The sequence below is a fragment of the Bombyx mori genome, chromosome 13 (assembly GCF_030269925.1).
Source record: "Bombyx mori chromosome 13, ASM3026992v2".
Taxonomy (NCBI): Eukaryota; Metazoa; Arthropoda; class Insecta; order Lepidoptera; family Bombycidae; genus Bombyx; species Bombyx mori.
Genome location: NC_085119.1, coordinates 11092911 through 11119900, shown reverse-complemented (window position 1 = coordinate 11119900; position 26990 = coordinate 11092911). Strand labels below are relative to the sequence as shown.

Here is a 26990-nt window from a genome sequence, read left to right as displayed (position 1 = left end):
TTCACAGCTATTGCTCCGTGATGATCTTTAATCCAAAAACTCCAGAAACATGTTTTAGAATCATTGTCGCTTTTTTTTTATTGCTTAGATGTGTGGACAGCCCACCTGGTGTTAAGTGGTAACTGGAGCCCATAGACATCTACAACCTAAATGCGCCACACACCTTGAGATATAAGTTCTAAGTTCTCAGTATAGTTACAACGGCTGCCCCACCCTTCAAACCGAAACGCATTATTGCTTCACGGCAGAAATAGGCGGGGCGGTGGTACCTACCCGTGCGGCCTCAAAAGAGGTCCTACCACCAGTACTTACGCAAATTATAATTTAGCGGGTTTAATTTTTATTACACGATGTTATTCCTTCACCGTGGAAGTCAATCGTGAACATTTGTGAAGTACGTATTTCATTAGAAAAATTGGTACCCGCCTTCGGGATTCGAACACCGGTGCATCGCTAGATACGAATGCACCGGACGTCTTATCCTTTAGGCCACGACGACTTCAAATTCAGTGATATTTTAAAAATAAACAAACTTTACTTTGCTTCTTTTATACATACTTTTTGTTTATCAAGATCGACGTTGTGCCGAACAAATGCACAACGAAATTCATAGAGTAATTAAAAAATTCACAAACCAACGAACAACAGGAATATTTCAGTGAATTTCATTTAAAGTACTCATTAAATTTTCACTCCTTTGTTTGGATCATAGGAAATTTTCACATCTTCGCTGCGTATTGAATTAGTAATGTGACGTCATTACACACACGTCGAAACCCTCTTTCGAGTTCGTTCTTGTCTGGCTATGACTGGAATAATTAGAGGCTCATAAAGTATTTAAAAAAATCTATCATCGCCTCAATCTCCTTGAAAATTTACTTCATTATTTGTATGAAATTTATCGTATGATTTTTCAGGTAATTTGAGTAGGTACCTACTGAATTTAACTAAACGTCGCTCTAGAACTTAGTGATCTTAAAGCTTTGTAAGTTTTATTGGACCTATAATTCAATTTTTGAATCATGGTGGACTCTTTTATCTGGACTTTAACAAAATGCTTTGACATATATTTTTGTTTGGAACCTTACGTATTAATAACAAGAATAATAAGCATAAGCCCTTCGAATACTGACTTACATAATATTACTTTATTAATACCACAGTGATACGAATAATAATTTATGATGAGGCCGTTACTCCTACGAACCAATCCGCAATAATTCTCACTCAAATCTGACATCAACATGAACGATATTCCAGCTATTTGCATGTCCGTATCCTTTGAATAAATTACACCCACCTGCCCTCTAAGGTACCTCTATGAATATGTAAGACAATGGCTTCCAAATCTTAGGCTCCAATTAGGCAGGGTCATTAAACCCTTAGTTAATTACGTCCGCCACTGGAGACGAATGGGAAATGTATGTATGGGTTCTGTTATAAATTATAGTGTTAGTTACTGGCCTTAATCTGTCACAATGTTGCCCCCTCCTGAGGATCTGGCACATCTAAGGTCGCATCCCCATGAAGCTAAAATCTTATTAATGAATTGAATTTCTAATGGAGATCAGGTTTTATTCATATTTTAGTAAAATTTTGAAGTACACTTCTAGTGCCTAATTTAGTATTTTGCGTTTAAATTCATTTCATGATCTTTCGTGGTGGTGTTTTCGTAACCAATTAGACGACAAACGTAGAATCTCTAATTAGTCTTTCAATGCGATTACGTACATAGGTTCTGATAGGGCGTACCGTGTGTCCATACTAATATGTACCACTATCTTCTATAATAAAATATTCATGGGCTTCGATTTAAAAGGTGGGACAAACATTATATAACAAAACGGACATATCGAACTCAAATCTCGTCTATGAATTTTAGTAATCATTTCACACCAGTGAGCGGTTAGCTCGCGTACCAATAAACTTCAATAAAATAATTAACGAAAACATGAAAATCATTAGTTAAAAGATAAAATAAATGATATTCATCATTCCACTTTTTCGTTAGACAGTATCAAAAGATTATCGATCCTTCGTCTAATGACCAAGTCATTAATTTGCGGCCCGATTAAGTGGCGCAGACCGGCGCGGCGGTCACCATAATCTGGTTACGGTATTACGCTTCATCGTTACGATACCTCGACGAGGTCTATTAGATTACGAGCCTGATGCTCTGTGAGGGTACAAACAGCCTAAGCATATAGCAGACGTGTTGATATTTAATTTCTTCCTTCCTCTCATTTCCAATTTCAATAATTTTACAGCAAAGGCTTTTTTGTTTACGAGCTCAAAAATTCAAAACAAAACAATTTAACGTTTTGCCAGTATACACGTACTGTCGCGTGTAAAATGTCAAATAAATTAAATACCTAACAGATACGCGTTTTATAACGAGCTAATTATTCGGGTGTGTGAGCAAGTCGAGTGGGCGGTCATACAATAAATATCTAAAGCAAACACAGTATTAGCACCGGTCACGCTGCACCTTGTTTATCTACGGCCTAAAACAACACGCGTTTGCGGCTGCCGTCTGAATTTGTTACCGTCGGTCACTCGCTGACTCAGTTGCCGTTCACATTGGACTGTCGTGACGAAAAATCCTGAATATTATTCGGAATTCTGCAAAAATACTCGATACGTTATATTAGCCGTGCGTCCGCATGTATGGTAGATAATAAACAACCAGTTGTGTCGATTGGTTTTCAGCTTAAATAAATACTTTATAACATACGATTGAGACTTCGTTTTTATGTCTCAAATTACTGGTTTAGCCTTTACGTAGTCATTGATGTCTATGGACTCTCGTGAGCTCGACTATTTGTCTACATCAACAACAACAAAAATACATATGTAGTGTTTATTTATTAACGACTCATACGTATATTGTGATTGTTATATTAAAATATAGTGTTGAAATTAAACCATAAATTAGTATGGCAATTACATTTTGTAACTTTAGTTTATTAATAAAACCATAATAAGAAACATGTCTAAAATAATTTTGCTTAAATTTATTTATTTGAATTATCATCGCAGATTTTGCACTCGACTGTCCTTCTACGTGACCAAGCTTAAACAGAATAGAAAGGTGAAATATTTTTTATTTAAAATAATATTTTATATGACAATTAAATCGGACGATACAATTTAATTCGTATAAAGATATTATTTTAGGAGATTTTAATCGTGTAATTTTTTACCTTTTTAATAAAATATTGTATCATTTTGTTTGCGGTATCATCAATATTGCGGTAGGTACCTACTGTTGTTTAATTTTAAGGTGTTTCTAAGATAACAATAAATTTATGGACATAAATAATGTTAAATAAGTTATGAAAATTTGTATCAATACATACGCACACGGTACATTCAGTGTCATTGAAAACAAACTATTTTATTTGACAGCCACACTATATTAATCTAATCTATATACGAGTATTAATACGTGAAGCATAGACTTTGTACCTTTTTTTACGAAAATTGCGCGGAGGGAGGAGTATGAAATTTTCCATGCTTATAGAAAATATAGAGAAAGAGTGCATAAAAAACATACATTAAACCAATAAAGAAAACATTACACACACTGCCATGTATTTGCCACACACACACGCATAAATACTATTTTGTTTATTGTTAAAGTCTGTAGTCGAATTTCGCCTACCCCTGGCCTACTTAAATACGTATAGTTAGTTAACCTGATTGAATAACATATCAACGCAGAACTAAAACTGATGGGACTACAAGCTTGAAATCTCGGATGCTTTTTATGTCTTAAACATCCACTTAGTGGTTACCGGAGTCCATAGAGATCAACAACGTTAATGCCGCCGCCGACTTTGAAGCATGAGGTCTAAGGTTTCAGATTTTACAATACAACGGCTGCACCACACTTCCCCACCTGAGGGTGGGGTAGGCGCCACTACCCCGCCTATTTCTTTTGCGAAGCAATCCTTTATATCGGTTCAAAGTGTGGGTTCAGTTGAAGGATATTTCAACCTCATATCACGGCACTACTACATTAGAACTTTGGTTAATATAATTTAATAATTTTAATAATAAGCACAAAACTCACAACCGATCTCGCTACCTCATCATACGTACTTCATCACTGCACACTAATAAATAAAACAATTTCTATTTGGCAGTAATGATAATCAAATACTAATTAAATACGATCAGTTCGCTTCAAATTCAGCTAATGTCACGTGCGTCAACATATCGTTTGTGAGAATGTATGGACTCAGCCTAAACAAACAGTCATTACATCGAACACGGGACGTGATCGGAACTGGACAGTGAAGTGTTTGTTACAGTTCATTATTCATTAATTTAATAATAGAGCCACGAAATCTGAGATAATACTAATGTACTACACTTCATGAGGCGTGGTCGCAGACCCTTCTTCAGTATAATAATGAAAGATTGTCAATATTGTTTCTCAGAGTTCAAGTTTTTTCAATAATTAAAAATCATATAAACATCTGCATAAGCCTCTTCACTAAACTGCAGTGGTATATCATCATCCTTCTCCTGCCCTTTTCCCAGTCACCTGGGATCAGCGCAACATGTTTTCTCCTTCCATACTCCTCTATCATATACCATTTCTTCGCTCACTCCCCTCTTACAAATATCGTCTTTCACGCACGCAATCCATCCATTTCTTCTTAGGTCTACCTCTTCCTTTATATTGGTAAAAAATAAGGTGCCTAACAAAAGACTAAATGACTTGATCAATAATTTAAAAAATAATCGCACGCACACACAGAAGTTTCGAACAATGAGATTCATAACATCACTCCACAGAGTACATAATAATATAAACATACGCTTTGTTGAAGATCAACCCCGTACGGGCGTTTACGATCTCAACAAAAAGTGATATCAGAAAACCATCACATATCTTAGCTATAGACGAGAGAATAAGAATTATTTTCTCTCAGTCCTAGATCAAAAAGAAAATTGTGAATTCACCACGTAACCCTTGCGAACACAGCGCAGTGGAGAACCTCAGTTGCAACGGGCGACGAAGCGGATGTCGCTTCGATGACGGATTGCCAAAACGTGACCGGCCTCAACTGGTAACTGTGAAACTTTGTGTATGTGACGGCGTTAACGATATTTATGTTATATAGCACGTGCAATAGGAGTGACTCACACAAGCCAGGCGCGCCGGCCGTGTCGTTCCACTCGTAAACAACAGCTGCAACAGAAGTGACTCATAAGCCAGCTGCGCCGGCTAGTATAAAAAGGCGGAACGTGCCTTAGAGTATAGGTAGGGAAATAAAAAAAAAAACAAAAAAATGAAATGAACATTCGTTGGACTGCGCTTGCCTGGTGCACTTACTATATCCTTGTTACGTTGTGTGATTCAGTGACTGTTGTACGTACTGGTTAAAGTTGGACAAGTGTTAAAGTGAATTGTTAAGATAACATATTGTTGATTAAATCAGGAATCAAAAAGTGACATCGTTTTACTTGGTGTTCAACAAGATAATATCTACCCTCAAGCTTACATCAGAAGTGAGATCAGGACTCTACTCTCACTGGCGTGACGTGTTTGAACATGTTCGAAGTACAGCAAAAAAAACATGATGCAGATCAGAATACTAGTAGTGGTACGCCACAAGAGCGTGAATGCAGCATACGTAAGTCGTGTAATAACGTCTCTGTTACCTCGATGGAAGATCTGAGCCACGAAGAAATCGTCACATCTTACGTCCTGGCTCATGTTGCCCAGTTGACTCTCGACTTATCACATAACAAGTACAACACGTAACAAGCTATTGCAAGAAATTAAGGCAAGTGCAAATCTCAAGTGAAACTTCGATCGCAATAATGGATCTGTCATGACGAGTGGGTAGTTCCGACACGAATCGTTTTTAAGCCAATGACTACTGCTAGAGTTACATGGCACTAGTACAGTAAACCAGGACATGAGACTGTGAATTGTCGCTGAAATTTTAGAATCTACTCGATTCAATACCAATAACACTACACGTTCGATGACTTCGGGCTCCAGCAAGCAAGCAAACAAGGAAGCAAGCAAGTTTCCGTGGGGAAGAAAAATTGACACATCTGAAGTCGTCGTGACCTGTAAGATAAGACGTCCGGTGCGTTCGTGTCTGGCGATGCGGCGGTGTTCGGGTTCCGCTGGCGGATGCAGGTTTTTCCGGTGAAGTGCGTGCTTGTGCGTGCTTGACAAGTGTTCGCGGTTGGCTTCCTCAGTGTGGGAGTAACATCGTGTAAGAGAGGTGGAACCCGTAAAATTGTAGTTTGCGTGGTGGCTGGTAAGATTTGTTGCGGTAAGAAGTTTGCATGGTGGTAAAATGTCTTGTGAGTCTGCACAGGTAGCTGGAGGTGAGACTTCCGCGGTCGCGGCCCACCCAGTCCGCGAGAACCGGGCAGATCGCCTCGACGGTACGGAGGCCGGCTGACGGGTCCGCCAAACGACGAGACCACGCCTCCAGCACGGACTGCCGATATTGGAGCCCCCGCGCTCCGGCTGCACTTGCGCTAGGGCGCGCCGCCTCGTAGGAGACTGTGAGGTATCATTGAATAACTGCGATCGCGCGCTGCCGGCGTCGCAGCGCGGCGACGTTCTCGTGGGTAAGGACGTGGCACCAGACGGGTGCTCCGTATAGTGCCATCGACTGCACGGGTACCATCACCCTGCCTATTTCTGCCATGAAGCAGTGGTGTATTTCGGTTTGAAGGGTGGGGCAGCGGTTGTAACTATACTGAGACCTTAGAACTTCTATCTCAAGGTGTGTGGTGCGTTTACGCTGTGGATGTCTATGGGTTCCAGTAACCACTTAACACAAGGTGGGCTGTGAGCTCGTCCACACATTAATACGAAGAGCATAATCAAACGAAATTAGAACGAAGTTTAAAGGGCCGTTTAAAGTAGTTGAAGTATTGGATGGTGTCGATTTAATTTTGACTCTCACACATTCGCTTAAGGCTCGAGCTGCTACTTGCCTCACAAAAATACAGCCTGCAAAACCTGAACAACCTCCTCATCCGTGGGCGCCCGGCTCTCGCCTGCAAATCGGCTGTTACGTGTGCGGTGATGCGAGCCATGTAGCTTCTGGGTGCTCCATGCGCTACAAGAAGAAAAACGACACTGCTCCAGGTGCTGTGGCAGGTCCAACCAGAGACGTCAACGTGTGTTCCAGAGCTTCAGTGTGTTACAGATAAGTGGTTTTGGCTCCCCCTTTATGTTCCATTCAGGGTCAGAATGTAGTCTTATAAAACAAAGCCATAGTAATTTATTCAATGGTAAGCGGTTTCATGAACAAGTCACCGTAGTCACCCTAGACACGTCCTTACGGATCCATCAGATCCAATAACTCTTGCATTAGATACCTTCAGCTCTAACACTAGGAGTAGGCTGAGGAACCCCAGTAATCGTACTCGTCGAACTCGACAAAGAGGTCGACGTGCAACCTAACCCATGCATCAGCCCACTGAGTTTCTCGCCGGATCTTCTCAGTGGGTCGCGATTCCGATCCGGTAGTAGATTCATTCGCGAAGCAATTGCTCTTGAGTTGTTAGGTCTCCTGCGGAGGCGCTCGGGCAGTTGTTAGCAAATCCCACCCCTCTTGGCTGAGCCTTTGCTCGCCCACCCGTCCTGGTGAAGCGGGAAAGGCCTCCGGGCCACCAGTAATCTTTCAATCATCTGCAGTTTTGGAAAACGATAGGTATAAGTTGAGACATGTAAATGGTTCTAGTGTACAAAATTCCCCATGAAAACTTACGCGAAGTGCCTCGAGGCCCGTCAGGCCTACTAGAAATTTCTAAAAAATTATAGAGACGATGACGTGACGGCGTACACAGATGGGTTAATTAATCTTGTTCATGAAACTGATCTTAATGATGACGACTCTATCAGCCTGGCCACGGGACATTCGCCGATGCGAATATTCGCGCGGTGCGAACGGCGAAGCGTCTAGCGACTAAAACAAGCGCATAGAAATGTACCTAACAAGCCACGCGCACCGGCGACCGGCGAAGCGACCGGCGAAATGTACCGAGCGAATCGCGCGATGCGGCGGGCGAGCAAAACAAATGCATGAATACAGACGGCGCGAGCCACGGAGTCGAGCGGTAGTCGCGGCGAATAGTACAGTGATTAAATGAGTTTAGTTGTTTTCGCCGCGAAAAATTAACGCCGAAATTTTTATATTTTTTATTTATTTTTTATTTTATATTTTTAAAGTCGTCGTGGCCTAACGGACGTCCGGTGCAATCGTGTTGAGCGATGCACCGGTGTTCGAATATCAGGCGGGTACCAATTTTTGTAATGAAATACTTACTCAACAACACTCAACGTTCACGATTGATTTCCACGGTGAAGGAATAACATCGTGTGATAAAAATGAAATCTTCAAAATAATAATTTGCGTAATTACTGGTGGTAGGACCTCTTGTGAGTCTACACGGGTGGGTACTACCACCCTGCCTATTTCTGCCGTGAAGTAGTAATGCGTTTCGGTTTGAAGGGTGAGGCAGCCATTATAACTATACTTGAGACCTTAGAACTTATATCTCAAGGTGGGTGGCGCATTTACGTTGTGGATGTCTATGGGCTCCAGTAACCACTTAACACAAGGTGGGCTGTGAGCTCGTCCACCCATCTAAGCAATAAAAAAATAAAATAGCTGAAATACTAGCTAGACCAGCTATTTGGAAGTCTAGCCACCCAAAGTATTTCTCGTACTTCTTGTGGAATTCTCCATCTATAGGTATACTCCGATTCTTATTCAAATCATGTACTTCACAATCTTTTCCAAATAATAGGTCCTGAACCAAAAAACTATTAATTTGTAAGCAATATCGAGATAATTTCGATATAGACATTTCGCTGTCGGACTTCCTTACTAGTCGCGGCGGCGAACGTGAGTACCCGTGGCCTGCAAACGGTGCTGCGCGAATGGTCGCCTCGCCCACCGCTTCGCTGTTCGCACCGCCGATCCCCGTGGCCAGGCCGTAACACTGACAATAGAAGCGACATTTTTGTCCGCAAATAGCGATACAGCAAACATAGTCTGTGGGTAGTGATACAATGTCTGTAAGCTCAGGCACCTCAGGTGCAGGTGTTGGAAATGTAGAAAACGATGGTCGGTCTCGCACTATTTCTGAAGAAATTCCGTATAAATGTTCTGGTTTAAGAAATGTTTTAACAAACGCTACCGTACACGCAGATTAAAAAAAAAAAAAGAAAAAAAAAAGAGAATTGTATGTGGCTAGAGATGTTAATCCGGACTAGCAAAAAAAAAAGAGGAAAAAAAAAAAGAAAGTGTGAAGTCATTGAAGGGTCTGTCCGGTCCAATGGCTTGGCTATAGGGATTTTCATCCAGATTAGCCACAACAATTAGCTACAGGGATTGCGATTCGGTCTAGCATTATCCGGTCCAGTTCGAAAAACTGAAGGGATAACAATTCCGGTCTAAGTTAAAAGGGACATACTTACATACCTGAAGAGTTTTAAATGAACTGGCCCAGGTATGTAAGCAGTCTGAAGGTTATTTATAGCCAGTATAGGATTTTCTGAAGAATTATGCGAACCGAACCGTACTAGATTGTTAATATCATAGACCACGTTTTAAGTTGCATCCAGGATGAACGAACACGTTTGTTGTTCACAGACATACCATAAGAATGCGCGCACGAGGACGAGCGCACGTCAGTATGGCCGTGACGGCGTTAACGATATTTATGTTATATAGCACGTGCAATAGGAGTGACTCACACAAGCCAGGCGCGCCGGCCGTGTCGTTCCACTCGTAAACAACAGCTGCAACAGAAGTGACTCATAAGCCAGCTGCGCCGGCTAGTATAAAAAGGCGGAACGTGCCTTGAAATGAACATTCGTTGGACTGCGCTTGCCTGGTGCACTTACTATATCCTTGTTACGTTGTGTGATTCAGTGACTGTTGTACGTACTGGTTAAAGTTGGACAAGTGTTAAAGTGAATTGTTAAGATAACATATTGTTGATTAAATCAGGAATCAAAAAGTGACATCGTTTTACTTGGTGTTCAACAAGATAATATCTACCCTCAAGCTTACATATGTATAAAATTGGATATTGCACCAAAACGTGCCAGAGCTATGGGATTTGTTAATTGCATTATAATTTCAAAAGTCTTCTTATAATTCAAATTTTATAAGCAAGCATTGTTAAAAACTACATAGTAATGGAAAAAATAGAAGTAATATAAGACAAGGTAATAAAAACTTTGGAAAAAATTATAAAGAATAACAAATGTTTGTGATTCAAATAATATGCAAAAAATTATCTAAAGAAGAATTATATAAAAAATGTTGCGAAGTGGTTATGGAGAACTCTAGACGATCTTTTATAGGCGAAAAAATAATTTGTGCTAAATTAAATTATATTTTATTAGTAAATTGGGTAGAAAGGAAAAATCACCACCCTGTATATTTGAGTCACGCAGTAATTTGTTTCAGTTTTTGTAAAAGGTAACTTAAATAACATCGATGCTATCTCTACGGTGAATATTCATTATTGACCAAACTAAAAGTCTCAAATTTCTGTTCACAATGAACTCCTACTAGACTAGGTTGTCCACGCCACTCTATCCCTTGAGACACCTAACTTCCCGACTGACCCCAAACTTAACCAGTAAATACTGAAGCCGTTCAAACTATCAAAAACTTAAGGCGAGGTCCCACTTGTGGCCGACCCTCGTTTGAAACCTACCAACTGCGCCCCACGTGACTTATGTTTGTGCAAACATCTATTATCCATTAATTATATTTACCACTCTGACGTACATCATATTTATTATTTGAATTGTTAATATCGATTCATTTTATATTTCGAATTTGTAAAACTGTTTTTAATTGACTGATCACACGAAAGATTTTAGATTATTTTCTTTGAATCATATGAATTCACGGTCTACTTGGTTTGGTGTTGTAATTGTCATAGTTATATTTCGTAATAACTGTTCCATCATTCCCACCGGAATATATAATTGCCGCATACCTAGTATAACACACAACTGCTTGGAAGTAGAAATAGACAGGACGATACCTACGGACTGACTTCTCCTATCAACAAAGAAATTTATTAAATATGGTGTTAGGGGTGGTAATTAAGGAGAATATATTCAGGCTAAGTTAATTTGCGATGGATGTGTGGAATAACGAGAATGGATAGAATACGGAATGAATATGTTAGAGGAAGTCTGAAAGTGGCACCTGTGACAGAGAAGCTGAGAAGTGCGCGTTTGGGATGGTGTGGACATGTGATGAGACGAAATGAAAATGAGGTTGGTAAGACAGTGTTAACTATGAATGTGGAAGGATATAGAGAAAGAGGTAGACCTAAGAAGAAATGGATGGATTGCGTGAAAGACGATATGGGTAAGAGGGGAGTGAGCGAAGAAATGGTATATGATAGAAGAGTATGGACGGAGAAAACATGTTGCGCCGACCCCAGGTGACTGGGAGAAGGGCAGGATAATGATGATTAAGGCTAAGTTAAGGAATTTTGGCCATAGTAGTTATAAAAAACTAGGGTCATGTCTATCTCATGATAAATAGTCATACTGATTATTATGAATTGAGGATCATGCTGCTGTTGCTATTAATCAGAAAACATGATTTCTGGCTTAGGTCTCCTCAAGCTACTTCTTCATCATTCATCCATATTTTCATCACCCTGCAATCCTATATAGCTTCTTCTATATCTTTTTAGTTCCTATCATGAGTATCGGTAATAGTCCCTATAGATTCAGTGGTTAATAAATTACTCTAACGGCTTTCTCTACTATACAAATGAAATAAGGAGCATGTCATTGTCGTCTATTCAAGGTAATTGAGATTCCGACGTGCTATCTCTAGAGATTATTGTATTCATCCATTTTAATAATACATGTTTTAGCGCGCCAATATTCAATTTATAATACACATAAAACAACATACAAATATACAAATAAGGAACAACATGATGCATTATCCCGACATAAAGAGTTGCGTGTATCACTTTCTGTCGAAGCAATAGTGGACTCGATAGTATATACCTAATAGTCTATGTATAGTGCTAGCTATAGTAGTCGCTCGGACTATGTAATTTACCATGATCAAAGTATTATATTATTATGTACTAATCTAAGTTTGCTATCTCTGTACGCAATTTCAACCAAATACATTGAGCCATTTTTACGTGATCGAGACAATTCTCTCAAACGTTCACATTAATGAATGTAGAATAGGGATCGCAGCGCATAAAATAAAACTTCCACTGTTGCAAAATCTTCTGTTATAATAATAATTTAAAATTAATTAACACTTTTATTATGTACGCCTTGTCCATTTTTTAACCGTCTTCGCCATCTTCCTTTTCTCTGTCATTCTCTTTTCCCTTTCTTTTCGTTTTCTCTTACTCACATCTTAACGCTCCGTTCCACACTTTTTCCACAATCCTACATTAATATTATTATGGATAGTATAGATTGATATAAATCGAAACAAATACAATAGTAATTCGATAGGTAGATAGATCCATAATTCACAATGCAACTTCTAAATATATCCACGTCAAATCCGTTCCGTTGAGATCTCAAACTTTAGTTCAAAGTTGTAGGATTCCGACGAGCGAACCTGTATCGCAGACGTTTACTTAAGTAACGGATTTGAGCGGTGCCCCACCGGCGATGCACGAGCCACTTTCGAATTCAATTAATCATAGTTCTTGATTAGTTCTGTCTTTGACGACCTGGGCGCGACTGTTTTACGTAATTCCAATATCAATTTTAGAGTTATGCAAATATGAAATTCGAATTTCTTGGATGAGTGTTCGAAAATTGATCAAATGACTCAATTAAATTACAAATATAAACAAAAACAAATTTAATTTATGTTTGTTTAAGTTGTCGTGTTCTAAAGTATAAGACACCCAGCGCACTCGTAATAAGACTACTTCGATGTTCAAATCTCGCAGACAAGTACTAATTTTTCTAATGAATTGCGTAGTGCTTAGATGTTCACGAACAACTTCCACGATTAACGAATAACATCTTGTAATTACATCAACTAGTGGTCCCGTAGTAGTCGAAATTCGACTATAATTATAATTAATTGAAATTGTAAGTTTGTACACTATTATGATTCTATTTTCAAAGACTATTATACTTCTATAATAACAAATTTTGCCAAGACTACACTAAAGAAAAATATTAATAAAGACAAACAATATTTAATCTATTCTCAATTTGACCACAGACGTCAAGAACAAACTTTGACAATAACTATATAGTATGCATGCGTGTGTGCGTCAAATACATGATACTTAGTGTGTGTAATGTTAAGTTAATAGTAAATTTTTTTTATTGCTTTAATTTATTTTTTAGGCATAATTTAAAAAAATATTAACATTCTGCACTCCTTCTCTATATTCTCTATAAGTGTGGGAAATTTCATAATCCTCCGTCCGCGCAGTTTTCGTAAAAAGGGGTACAAAGTTTTTCCTTCACGTATTAATATATAGATTACTGTTAACTCACTATTCTGTCTATTTGAGGCGCGAAATATTCATGTGTTCTGGCTTATGGAGGGTGACAAGCATAATACAATACTATCAATAATTTGATCTTATGTCGCCAGGTAGAAGGTGACGTTAACGCTTCAACGATTATATTACCTAACATCAGAAAGGACATCCATATAGTCAATAAAAATGCTCTTTTTTTGAACTGCAATCGAACAAGAACCAACATTTAAACAAAAAATCAATGATCAATGTGCTTCAAATATTAATTTATTATTATTATTATTTTATTGCCTAGATGCGTGAACGAGCTCACAGCCCACCTGATGTTAAGTGGTTACTGGAGCCCATAAACATCTACAATATAAATGCACCAACCGCCTTGAGATATAAGGTCTAAGGTCTCAGTATAGTTACAACGGCTGCCCCACCCTTCAAACCGAAACGCATTCCTGCTTCACGGCAGATATAGGCGGGGTGGTGGTAAGGTACCCGTGCGGACTCACAAGAGGTTCTATCACCGGTAATAATAATAAAATATTATTTACGATAAAATTAAGGAGCAGAATTGCTTTCACTCATAATTTAAACCGAATTCTCGTTGGTCAGTCAGCTTCGAGTACACAAGTTAATTCGGGATCGACTCCCGGGAATCGAACTCCGGACGTCGGTTAAGTAGCAGATTTATTAAGGGGTTAAACGTAAATGGCGGCGAGAGAGGCTTTAAATTAAATAACGGCTGATTCCGAACTAAGCCTTCAGGATTCAAGCTTAGTCTGTACAAGGTCTGCGTCTGAAATAGCATTGGTTGTGAAATTCGAAGCTTAGAAACAAAACTCAATATATTGTAACTAAATCTATAGCCTCGTTGTTCTTGTGTTGCCAATGATTTTAGACTAAGACTTCTAAGACTAAGACCCGGTCATGACCTATTCAGAGTATCGCTGATCATAGAAACATAAACTTAGTAATTCATTTTTATTTATTTAAATAAGAAAGGGCTTAATAAAAATTAAATTAAAACTTTTTAAAACTGCATTTTCACATCACTCCGTGACATCCTTGCTCAAATCCTGAATATTTTAAAACTTCGTTCTATGTTTAAAAATATGCAGCTGTGTATTAATTGTATATATATTTACGGATATATGTATGCACCTATGTTTAATTGTATGTATGTGTGTTTGTGTATGCATGTGTATATGTATGTGTACATATATATATTTCACTGGATTGGTACACCGCGCGTAATGCGTTTCCAAATGATTCTTGTCCACCTGTGGTTGTCTGGAAGAGATCGCTCTTAGCGATAAGACCGCCAATTGTACTTTTTCGTATTTAATGTATCGCACTGTTTATTTGTTTTTTGGTGTACAATAAAGAATACTCTGTCTCTACTTCTACTGTAAAATAATAACAATTTAAAAGCAGGAAACTAATTTTATTTCCGCAACGAACGGATTACAACAAACGCGAAGGCTAATAAAGAAAGCGGGCAACTCTTTCCGAAGTATTTCTTTCATCGGAGTCGAAGTTACGAGTCGGGAATTTCCTGCGAGCGGGAAACAAGAGGGAACGGAACTGGCAACGACTTCCTTTAGACGTCTCTCTGGCTGCGTTCAAGCAAACCGAACTCGCGATTTCGTATTGCAATAAAATTCTGTTCTCTGTAGCTTCACCGAAAGAAAAATTTAATTGTTGGAACGAATTTCCTTATGGGACGATGCGGAGGGGTACCCCAACCGGGAAAAAACGTCCGTAACGTAAGATTTTTATTAGTAATGCACACAGTGTACGACTTAACTTTGTAATAACGTACCAATTAGTAATGCACACAGTGTACAACTTAACTTTGTAATAACGTACAAAAAATAACATATTTTTTTATCATTCATTGACAACGATCTCAGAGCGTTCGTTTGCGCAATACACTAACTCTTATGCAAACAACCGTGAATGAAGTTTACCACAATAAGTTCGCACGTTACCAAATGACCGTGGGTTGTTGCGAAACCTCCAGTTTTATTTTCTTTATACCTCGAATGGAACTTAAAATTAATATTTTTATAATAAGGAACTTCTTTCCTATCCCGTGTCCCACGACACATACACATCTTTTATCAATTTAAAGAAAAAAGCTTACGTGCAAATCGCGTATTTCGAATGTGAACCTATAAAATTCAAATGCCGTGTCTCTTCTTGGTTTAGTTTCAATAAATTAATTGAGAGTGTGTTTTAATTTTAAATTAGGTATAGATGTTTGTTGTTCGCTTCCATATGAATTTCTATATAATACACCATTACCCTGCTTATTTCTTTCTGCTGCGATGCAGTCATATGCATGGCTTGCAAAATGTCTCAAGGTGGATGGCGACATTTCCATTAGGATGTCTACAGTTTCTGGTAGCAACTTTACACCAAACGAACAGTGAAATCACTTGGGTCAGAAGCGGTAGCAATAAAAATTTAATTAAATCTCCATGAGACGATATTGATTTTTATCTGATACACTAGTATCCATCCAACTAAACAAAATAAACCAAAGTTCTAGTCGATAAACAAGCCGGCCTCGGTATCAGTTCAACTAACAATGTAATCAACCGTAATTTGTCTAAAGTTCGGACAAGCTTAATTTATAGCTGAAACACAAATATTTCGCTACAAGTAAATATAATATCCCTTAACTGACTATAGAAACGTAAGCTGCCTTGTGAATTAAATATTAAAAGCTATCTTTTGTTACTAAAGAAATTTGAAAACAAAAAATTTTTTTTTATTGCTTAGATGTGTGGATGAGCTCACAGCCCACCTGATGTTAAGTGGTTACTGGAGCCCATAGACATCTACAACGTAAGTGCGCCACCCACCTCGAGATATAAGTTCTAAGGTCTCAGTATAGTTACAACGGCTTCCCCACCCTTCGTACCGAAACGCATTACTGCTTCACGGCGGAAATAGACGGGGTGGTGGTACCTACCCGTGCGGTAATGTAACAGGTTAAATCAAAGTTAGTTTCTTACTTGGACAAATTGCTAAAAAAAACGAAGCTTACACCTTTCCCCGTTTACTTAAACAAGCTGCTTAGATTCGTTTAAATCCGGTATTTAGCAATAGGTAAATTTTATAACAATTATAAAAATGTAACTACAATATTTTTTATGAAATCATGCAACAAAATTATGTAGGTTGTATTTGAATACTCAAATACATCATTAATAGCAGACACTAAGTAGTAACTATTAGATTTGGCACGCTAATAAATTTCAAGTAATAAATAAAACTAATAAATCTATCCTATAAAAGGATAGTCGCATGCACTTAAACATTTCCAGGACATACCCAGATCCCAAAAATCATATTGAATTACGAATTCGATTAATTGAAGACACATAAGCCTTTCTGTAAATGTACAATTTTGATTGACAGCCATGTTAACCTAAGAAGACGACACATTAATTTCCTGCAAAGCAAATTCAATAAACGTCTTCAGTAGTTATTAACACGAATATTAACATGTTCAGTTCAGTTCACATTGTTCAGACTGTATAGAAATTGAAATTATGTTTGTATTGACACTGTTGTATATTTGAGGTTGATAACAAGCTAGCTTAATATAATAAAATTTTTGAGTTCACCCTACATATTTGCCATGCGCTCGTCTGTTAATAAATAACAATGAAAAAATTATCATAGCTCTAAATATATAAATAATACTCATAATACATCTTCACTGGTGGTAAGACCTCTTGGGATTCCGCACGGGTAGGTACCACCACCCCGCCTATTTCCGCTATGAAGCAGTAATGCGTTTCGGTTCGAAGGGTGGGGTAGCCGTTGTAACTATACTGAGATCTTAAAACTTATATCTCGAGGTGGGTGGCGCATTTACGTTGTAGATGTCTATGGGCTCCAGTAACCACCTAACACCAGGTGGGCTGTGAGTTCGTCCATCCACGAAAGCAACAAAAAAAAAAAAAAAATTTAATTATTGAAATTTTTAGTATTATGTATTAAGTTATCTTTAATGCGGAAAACGTTTAGATATGAATGTCTAAGACAAAAAACATCCTCCAACATTAATCTAGAATAAATTTCAGTATCGAAAATAAATCGGCGTCGTAAAATTTTTCAATATCGGTCCGCTTTATAACACTGTTGAGCCGTATACACACTCGTACTACAATCAAATATGGCGCACATCAGACACGCGAGTACAAATAGAATTTTTTCGCTCTTAAAAATTGCGATCACGTTTCTAATATAGTGAAAACAATATTCTAGTGACCGGGTGATTTCTGCACAGATGCTTGCCCTTTCAATATTAGGTAGGGCAAAGTTTCGTCGATTTGAAATATGAACATCTCATAAAAATTCTGAATAGAAAACTGTGTGAGGGATTATTTAGAGTGCTCATAAATTATATTAAATAACTAAGTGTAATTTCTAACTAAACCTTCGCAGGAACATTAGGCGGTGAATAATTTATATGGTAAATAAATTTCCGTTGAAATTTAACATTCGATTTTTGGAACCGATAACGTCAGAATATAGATATTTGAAATCGAGTAGATCGGCTCCTCTCGCGGTTTTTAATGCGTCAAGGGGTCGTTTCGTTCCGTATCGATATAAAAACCACATTAATCTGCTCTTATCTCGGCCGTATTATTTAATGATGCGTCATTTCGCGGTTATTTGTAACATTTATGGCGGGAATAGACGCGGCGATACATTTCGAGATAAGTCTTTTGATGCCGGAGTCGAGGTCATTATTGTGCGCGTAAGTGAATTTTTTCTAATGAGATTATTTTATGCTGTCACAGGCGGTTTTTCCCCTTTCTTTTGGAATTTTTTTACGACCAAAAAATAAACATAAGCCTAAAAATATAAAAAAAATATGTTTTGCGAAATGTGCTCCCATATTATACCTTAAAATACGATTATGGTCGAAAACAGTTTACTTACTGTTACCGAGCGATTTGCATGAAATATAAAGGTGACCGCGCATAGTTGTTGTTTATAGCGGTCAGCGGGCTTGGTTTGTCTGTTCCCCTGTTTCGCATTCCTGTCTTCGTTCCTTTATTGTCTTACTTCCCGTTCACGACAACGGAATAATTTATTTATTATACAAAGACTGAAACATTTTAATTTAAATATATTGCTATGTTGTCTGGTGCATAAAATATTATGTTAAACAATATAATACGTATCATAATACTCTATACTTGGGTGTTTGGTTAAACCTTAAGTGTTAACTGTTTATTTAGATGTTGATTTAATAGGTAATTTAAAGAATTTACTATTTCTGTCTATTGATTTAGAGAAACTTTTAGCTTTGACGTTTTGAAACTTATTCAACACTGTAGCCATTAGTAGAAAGCAGGGTGTTCATGAAAACTCGTTGTTAAAACTTAACACGTATTTTTTTATATTAAACTAGGTACTCCTCGTATCTTTCCAACAATTTCATTAAGACAATTTTTAAACCAATTAATACCGACTTGTAGGTTATTTCATTGTATCCTAATTGTTTTTAATATATTTTATATAAATCTAGAAAAAACTCATCGTTTGTTTACATTAAACATATTTTGTCCATGTTTGTCATTATTCTGTACGTAATTTTTGATTTTCAATTCAATCTCCACCTTTATTTTTCAATTATAATGGAAAACTGTCAATTGGCTGTCATTTTCCGTACAATGAAACGTTCCACAGATAACATCGTAGTCAGATTGACTTGAATCAAAAACGTTTATAACATTGTTTTTTTTTTTGGTGTTACAATAAATTCAACCCTCAGACACGGCCTACCGAAATTCTCGCCGGATCGTCTCAGTGGGTCACGTTTCCGATTCGATGGTAGATTCTGCGAAGTACTGCTCTTGCTAGGACTAATTCGGTGGATCTAGTATAACCCTACTACTACTAGAATACTACTACTACTAATAGGCTACTAGAATAAGTAGACAAAAAAACAGATGCGTGAAGAAATCATTACATTCAAAGAATTTGCTCACTTTATATTTGCTCAAAATATTCAATTGTCCCTAGTTTGGATAATTAAAATACATTTTTTTTTATATTTCTAACGTTTCTAACGTCTACAAATGTTTGATATCATCATAAAGTGTCAGTAATTCTTTCAATGCATTCGTTGAAAGTCAATCCGTCTAACAGACCGACCGACCGACTCGTCCGAAGTGGAATTATTAAAAAACCATTAGATGTAGGCCAAACACCGTGATCGATGGCCTCTCGAATCCGATCCATTTCAATTTCAATAGCCCGTTGTCTCCTCACAAAGGGTGAACGTCCCATGTGTATGCTAATATGCCTTATAGGAACATTCGGTCACTGTTGTTTTTGGACGACTAATAAACTTGTAATAGTAGTAATTTTTCCTCCAATAGCTCTTAAATTTTCTTAACCTTTGACTGCCACGCGGGTCACCGGTGCCCTACGCGGCGCAGACAAGTAATCATGTAGATTTTTGTTACTAAGGCGCCTGAATTATCTAACTTTGAATTATCTTGTCTGTTAATGTATGTTTTAGTATTTTAGGTCTCTAAGTAATAGATTCATTCTCAGTATCTTCGGATTCCTCGTTCCCGGAGTCTACTAAATATTCCGGCGCCTTAGTACGAAGATCGAAAAGAATAATTGACATAATTACTTCAGTGCGCCACGTAGGACACCGGTGACCTACATGGCAGTCAAAGGGTGTAAAAATATTTTTCTTAACTTAAAGATGATCTACCTCTTCTTTAAATATTAAGTCTTTTTTCTGTAGTACCTAAGCCTATAGACTAAAGTCTATTTGCCATCAGTGATGGAAATGAAAGCCACTCTTGATGCTGGCTGCACTGTCGCTAAAACTGAAAAGCATAGCTAGCGGACTGTTCTTAAAGTGAGCATAAAGAGTTTGTTCATGAAATTAGGTTTAGATTAGATAAAAAGACAAACAAATTATTCATCAACTCTGTTTTATATAACAAAAGTTTGATGACTACGCACAGTAATTTAAATAATTAACTAAAGAGAGTAGTAAATAAACATTATACAAAAAAGGCATTCCGGCTACGAAAGATGTAAGAATAAAGAAAAAAAACAGCGATAAAACAACAAAAGATAGAAACCAAAAAGCAATTTCTGAATGATGAACGCGGCATTATTACGTGTGTATAGTGACGTTTATAATGTTTGGTATAACGCTGCAACATTACTCACGGCTAACCAGAAATGATGAGCTGATAAATCATTTCTAGTCTCCGATTTATATCGCAATAAACGTGAAGGTATCATAGATCTAAATAAAATGGAAACGAAGTTTTCACCTCGTTTCTGCAACATCGGAAATTTTTCTTTTTTGTTAAGGTAGAATTTAAAAACACTGCTTGTTTTATTGGACACCATTACAATTTGTATTATAATATATTTAGATATAACGGTGTTTAAATTTTTTATTTGCAACTGTGATCAATGAGGAATGTTTAATGTAAATAATTTTATGTGATGGTCATAAGGTCGAAATGAACTTTGATGCTTGCAATAACTTTCGAGTTGAAATTTTAAGTACATAGACTTTAAATAAACAAATATCCAATGAAGCCCTGTCCTACTTTAACTAATTTTTACCTTGCTTTTAATTATGACTATTTCAATGAATTTTAAAACATAATTTTATTAATTACCAGGTGAACCGACAGTTTTTATTTTGTTAATTTTTGAAGTGAAACTTCCTTATCGGCGTTGGAAAAAAATTTACCGTCACATTTTTCGGTTACGCGTCACTTTTTTCCGTTACGCGCCATCTGTTTTGTATTCATGTCTATGATAATAAAATCCTTTTGTTTAAACTTTATCTAATTTAACTTTTTTGTATTCATGTCTATGATAATAAAATCCTTTTGTTTAAACTTTATCTAATTTAACTTTATTTAACCAATTTCTAGAAAGTTGCATGTAGATCATTTTTCGAAAAATAAGGCCATAAACAAGTTTCACTTCTTACGTGTGTACACTAGTACACGCACACATTTTTTTTTTCTATACCTCATTTTAACTACTGCAAACATTGCAAGACCAAAACAAACCGAACAACGCTATTAAAAACAAACAGTACTTAGCTATCTATATTCAAACTGTTTTTTAGTCAAACATTTGAACTATAAAACCAGAGACATTACGTAGAATAAATGCGTAGAGCCCGCTACGAATCCACACGCTCTACGCTAAAAATCCGAACCGTTAACTGTAGACTCAACTGTATAAAATAACCATCTACGTAAACCGCAGTTTATCCCTCAGAAAAAGTTCTCTTTGTGAGGATAACTCGTTCTACATCCCCTCTTATGATATGTTTATGTACTATGAGATTTTATGCGGACGTTCCGACGCGGAGCACGATTTTTATTGGGTTTATAGAATTTTATGACGCCCATATCCTAGGCAGTGGCCGCTGTTTTTCATTGTCTATTGATTTTGATGCGAACGATCCAACCATTCAACTATCGGAAGGGACAGTGTGGGAAGCATTGTAAATTAGATCGATTTTTATTGTCACCTTTCAGATTATCACATCCGTGCAATATGTTTAAGCATCGTGCAGCGGGTTAAATATATTTATTGACATTTTCCTAAGCAAATACTACTTTTATTAACTACTTTTATTTCTAATACTACTTTTATTTCCTAAGCAAATACTACTTTTATAAGCTAACTACTTTTATTATATCTGAGTAGGTACATACGTAACAAAGCAATGGTAAAAATTACGACATCAAAACATATTTTTAAAGGAAGAGATTGCCAGCTTTTAAGGTCCCAGTTAAACATTTTTGTTTTTGATTACCAACATAAATTATGCTTGAAAATATTCCCATCCTTTTATTAAATACAACAGTAATTTCTCTTACATGTGCTTTCATAGGAAACACGAAATATCTTCCACGTTCAAAATTCAAACTGCCGAGTACCGGTATCAACGTCGGTCGGGTAATCTGTTTGAAACTACGCTTCGAAGCGAGGTTTAACAGTTTGACGGTACAGTTAATGTATTTATACCGGGCACCGGGCAGCGGGCAGCGGCATCTGTAGCTAATGATATCGCCGGACCCCCGCTCCACCGCACCCCTGCACCCCCTCGATGGACGTGTCCGTATTACGCAATTCACTGTGCATGATGTATTTTGAAAATATATTTTAATTCGTTTATTTTCAATCAAATTTACTATATCGTTATTGTTCTTTTGGCCCACTGAGTTTCTCGCCGGATCTTCTCACTGGGTCGCGTTTCCGATCCGATGGTAGATTCTACAAAGCGCTGCTCTTGCTAGAGCTAGTGTTAGCATCACTCCGGTTTGAGCCCCGTGAAACCTACTAGTTAAGGTTACGCTGAAATAGCCTCATAAAGCTATCAGCCTAGGTAGGAAAAAAAATCTTTCGTTCGGTGTATTTTTTTATTCCGCGAAACATAACCTTTTGTGCGGTTCCTTATAAATCTTAATTAGTTGGAAAACTAGACTGATGAATTATTAATTTGAGCTATTAGTGTATGTGTTTGTGCATCCCACAGGCCCCTATAGTTGGGTCATTAGATAAATACGCACAGCCGCCCGTATGTCGCAAGTTTATCTTCGAACCGTATGTATGTGGACTCGATTAGCCCTTTGATCAAATAATCCCGCGATAAAATAGGGTTTCCGGAAATTAAATTACATTAAGTGTCATTGTTGGTGTGCTGTCACCGAGAAATTAAGTTTCCCTGCTTACCCGTTAGATTAGATACGTCGTAAGACTTCTCAAAAAGTAGGTATAAGCTATTGGTTCCGAGTTCTTGTTATTAAGCCATAATAATTTACAAACGTTATCTCTAATTTTGATAAAATCTTCCCTTATTTACTATATCAATAGTATTTTTTATTGTATATTTGACAGATTTCTTTTTTGTAATTTTAATAAGAATAAATAAATGTTGTGTTCTTATTTAAATCGATACCGTCTTCCCCAACCTGTAGCTACAACAAAACCTAAGCTTGTGCTGGAATTAAAAACGAATTCATAATTAATTTAAATAAATATGAGTTTTTAATGTCTTATAATTTAATATTTATATTCAAAAACGGAGAATTGGTATTTTTTTTTTTTTTGCTTAGATGGGTGGACGAGCTCACAGCCCACCTGGTGTTAAGTGGTTACTGGAGCCCATAGACATCTACAACGTAAATGCGCCACCCACCTTGAGATATAAGTTCTAAGGTCTCAGTATAGTTACAACGGCTACGCCACCCTTCAAACCGAAACGCATTGCTGCTTCACGGCAGAAATAGGCAGGGCGGTGGTACCTACCCGTGCGGACTCACAATAGGTCCTACCACCAGTGAATTGGTAAATTGAATTTAAAAAAAAAAAAGTATACGGTTTCGCTTTGGATTAAATTTAATACAGATTTTTTTAATAAGAGACAATGGTTTCGGAAGTTATCGAATTTAGTCTGGTTCGGAAGACACAATCGTTACTTACAGAAGCTGTCTGACATAGACCACTAACTAGTTTAATTGGCGGTCACCTATATGCTCACTTCCACTTGTGACTAAGTTTCTCATCATTTTGATATGATTAATTTTCATATGAGTGATTCAACTAATTCAAAAGATTTAAAGTAATCGACAGGCATACGAAAAAAGTTTAAGAATGGTTAATTTACTACGTACCTAATGAGAGAAACAATAAACAGCTTTATGCGCGATAAAGGAATGTTATATATACAAAAAACGATGAATGGGCTCATGTGTGTGAATATTAAATTCCTCATTTTAATATCTTAAAAATACAGTGGCACTGAACATAACATTAAAAATAAAACAAAAAACCGAGGTTTCATTATTACATTAAAAAAAAATACAAACTATAAATGAATATGCAATTTCGAAAAGGGCACATATCGCATATTTTGACAAATACGTTTTTTCATATACATGTAGTTTTGAGGCTTACCTACACCCATTTTATAATAATTCCAGTAATTTTCAATTGCTAATTAACATTAAAATATACCTCAAAAGTTAATATTTTAAATTTTAGACTGCTTTAGAAAATAATCAGTTTTTTTTTTCATTTCATGAACATTTTACATTTTCAGAGATGTGCCCTTTTCGAAATTGCATATTCAAATGTATTTGCAACAAAAACGGTTCAAATAAGTAATACTTCATTGGAACACAACGAATACACTTGATAGCGGTCACTTGTTTAATACTAACATTAATCTCAGGGTGGCCCCGAGCCGAGGGCTGTTAAATTTATGTCGTCGTTCTGACAATTGATGGGAAAGAACCAACTCCAGGTATTTTGTTTAAACAGTTACGAATTATAATGGTCATTATACGTTGGATCGTATTGAAACGTTCTTGTTTTGATCAATCATTTTTTATCGTTTTCTTGTTTTGTCAACCAATCAACGGGTCACTGAACTCTACGCTATTGTCTTGGTATATAGTTTAACATGATATAAATATAATTTCTAGTAATCCTAATTAGCGGAGTGATACATGAAAAACAAGATTTAGTGTTTTCTCCCGTATTCGCAAGTCGTAGACATTAAAACTAATTTTACGGTTTTTCTGATATTTCGAATACTTTACATATATTCCATTCATTTTTCAATTTACATAAAGCATATACATTTATAGTGTCTTCGTAGTATAAAAATATAAAATATTCGAACCTACAGAAAGAATATAACTATAATAAAAAACGCGGGATTAAACTTTAAAAGTAGCTCTAAAAGAAAAATTTGATTCACAACCTCAAAATCTGTTATCACTGGCTATGATGGTACGTATTGTATACCTGAGTTCAATTTAAGCAAAAAAAATTGAGTTAAAAGCACATTTTAACTTATATAGTATTTTTTTTTATTTGTATTCTAAAAAGTATACTCCCGAGTTCGACATACGAAATAAATTAGAGATTAAAAACAAATTCGTATAAGAGCTATGCTTGTAAAGTCTATGCTATGCTAGTCTAAGCTATGCTATCTATGTTATAAAAGTTGATTAAATCTTAAGCTTTTAATATTAAAAACTACAGACTAGAGAATATAGCGTTGGTGTACCTATATCAAACGATATGCATATACCGGTATTTTCGTAATTCCTAAGGCAAAAGGCACTAACGTGTTTACAATAGACGTCCACGACGTAGGAATGTGTAATCAAAGTCAATTCTTCATTAGACATTGTCGTAATTACTGACTGTAAGTGGTATTTATTTTAAGGCTGCATCGGTAAAAAAAAAGTTTGTGATACCTACCTACCCGTGAGAGCTCATGAAACGCTTTACCACCAGTAGTTACACAAAATATAATTTTTACATCTCATATCGATTTCATATCTAAAATCTAGCTACAAACTTCTACGGAAATTTATCTATTGTGCCACTCGCACAAAAGGCTCAGAGCATAGCTTTACTGGTGGCACGATCTCTTGCGCACTGGTGGTAAGACCTCTTGTGAGTCCGCGCGGGTAAGTACCACCACGCTGCCTATTTCTGCCGTGAAGCAGTAATGCGTTTCGGTTTAAAGGGTGGGGCAGCCGTTGTAACTATACTTGAGACCTTAGAACTTATACCTCAAGGTGGGTGGCGCATTTACGTTGTAGATGTCTATGGGCTCCAGTAACCACTTAACACCAGGTGGGCTGTAAGCTCGTCCACCCATCTAAGCAATAAAAAAAAAGCGTAGCCGATACCTACGTAATACAAGGAACTGAAATTAGCAATTAAAATACCGTTTATTCTGGCTGAAGTCAAGGCATGCGTGAACAGCGTCCATCCTGCCCGTGACACTCCTCCCGGAACGCTACGAATATTAATTCGGCGCCACATCCAACGCAAACATCACTTGCACTCCACGAATGCTAATTGCACGGAAAATGGTCGGTATCCCCCGGTTACTTACGAATCAGCTAATGTTTGATTCGGATTTATGTATGTCTAATATTCAGTATACTCATTTACTTCGAGTATACACTGTATTTTCCGTCTTTATTTACACAATTTGACATTCTTCTTCAGTCTGTGTTTTGTCAGTTATTTCATTTTTCTTTTCGAAATCGATATATTGTTTTGATTTGTGTATGTCTAATATTCAGTATACTCATTTATTTCGAGTAGTATATGCTGTATTTTCCATCTTTATTTACACAAATTTGACATTCTTCTATAGTCTGTGTTTTGTCAGCTATTTCAATTTTCTTTTCGAAATAGAGATATTGTTTTCGTCTATTGTCCCACTGTACTCTCCAACAGTGTCCACACAATATCTTAAGAATGTATTTCAAAATGTATTCAGTGACACATCAGAAAAAAATGGTTATCTCAAACTTGTACTTATTCTTACCATATCCGGAGGCGGGATTACTGGCGACATTGATGATGAACCTAACAGGGTAATTAATATAAGGAAAACT

General features: G+C 36.9%; 2 long non-coding RNA genes across 2 annotated transcripts; one reads left to right on the top strand and one right to left on the bottom strand.

Annotated features, from left to right (window-relative positions):
- Window positions 1-533: 533 nt before the first annotated feature.
- Window positions 534-26811, bottom strand: LOC134199999 (uncharacterized). Its single transcript, XR_009974728.1, has 2 exons — window positions 26310-26811; window positions 534-809 (listed from the first exon to the last, which is right to left on the bottom strand). It is a non-coding gene; the product is annotated as an uncharacterized LOC134199999 (long non-coding RNA).
- LOC134199998 (uncharacterized) lies at window positions 5330-10020 on the top strand. The gene is made up of 2 exons (XR_009974727.1): window positions 5330-6548; window positions 7136-10020. It is a non-coding gene; the product is annotated as an uncharacterized LOC134199998 (long non-coding RNA).
- Window positions 26812-26990: the final 179 nt, after the last annotated feature.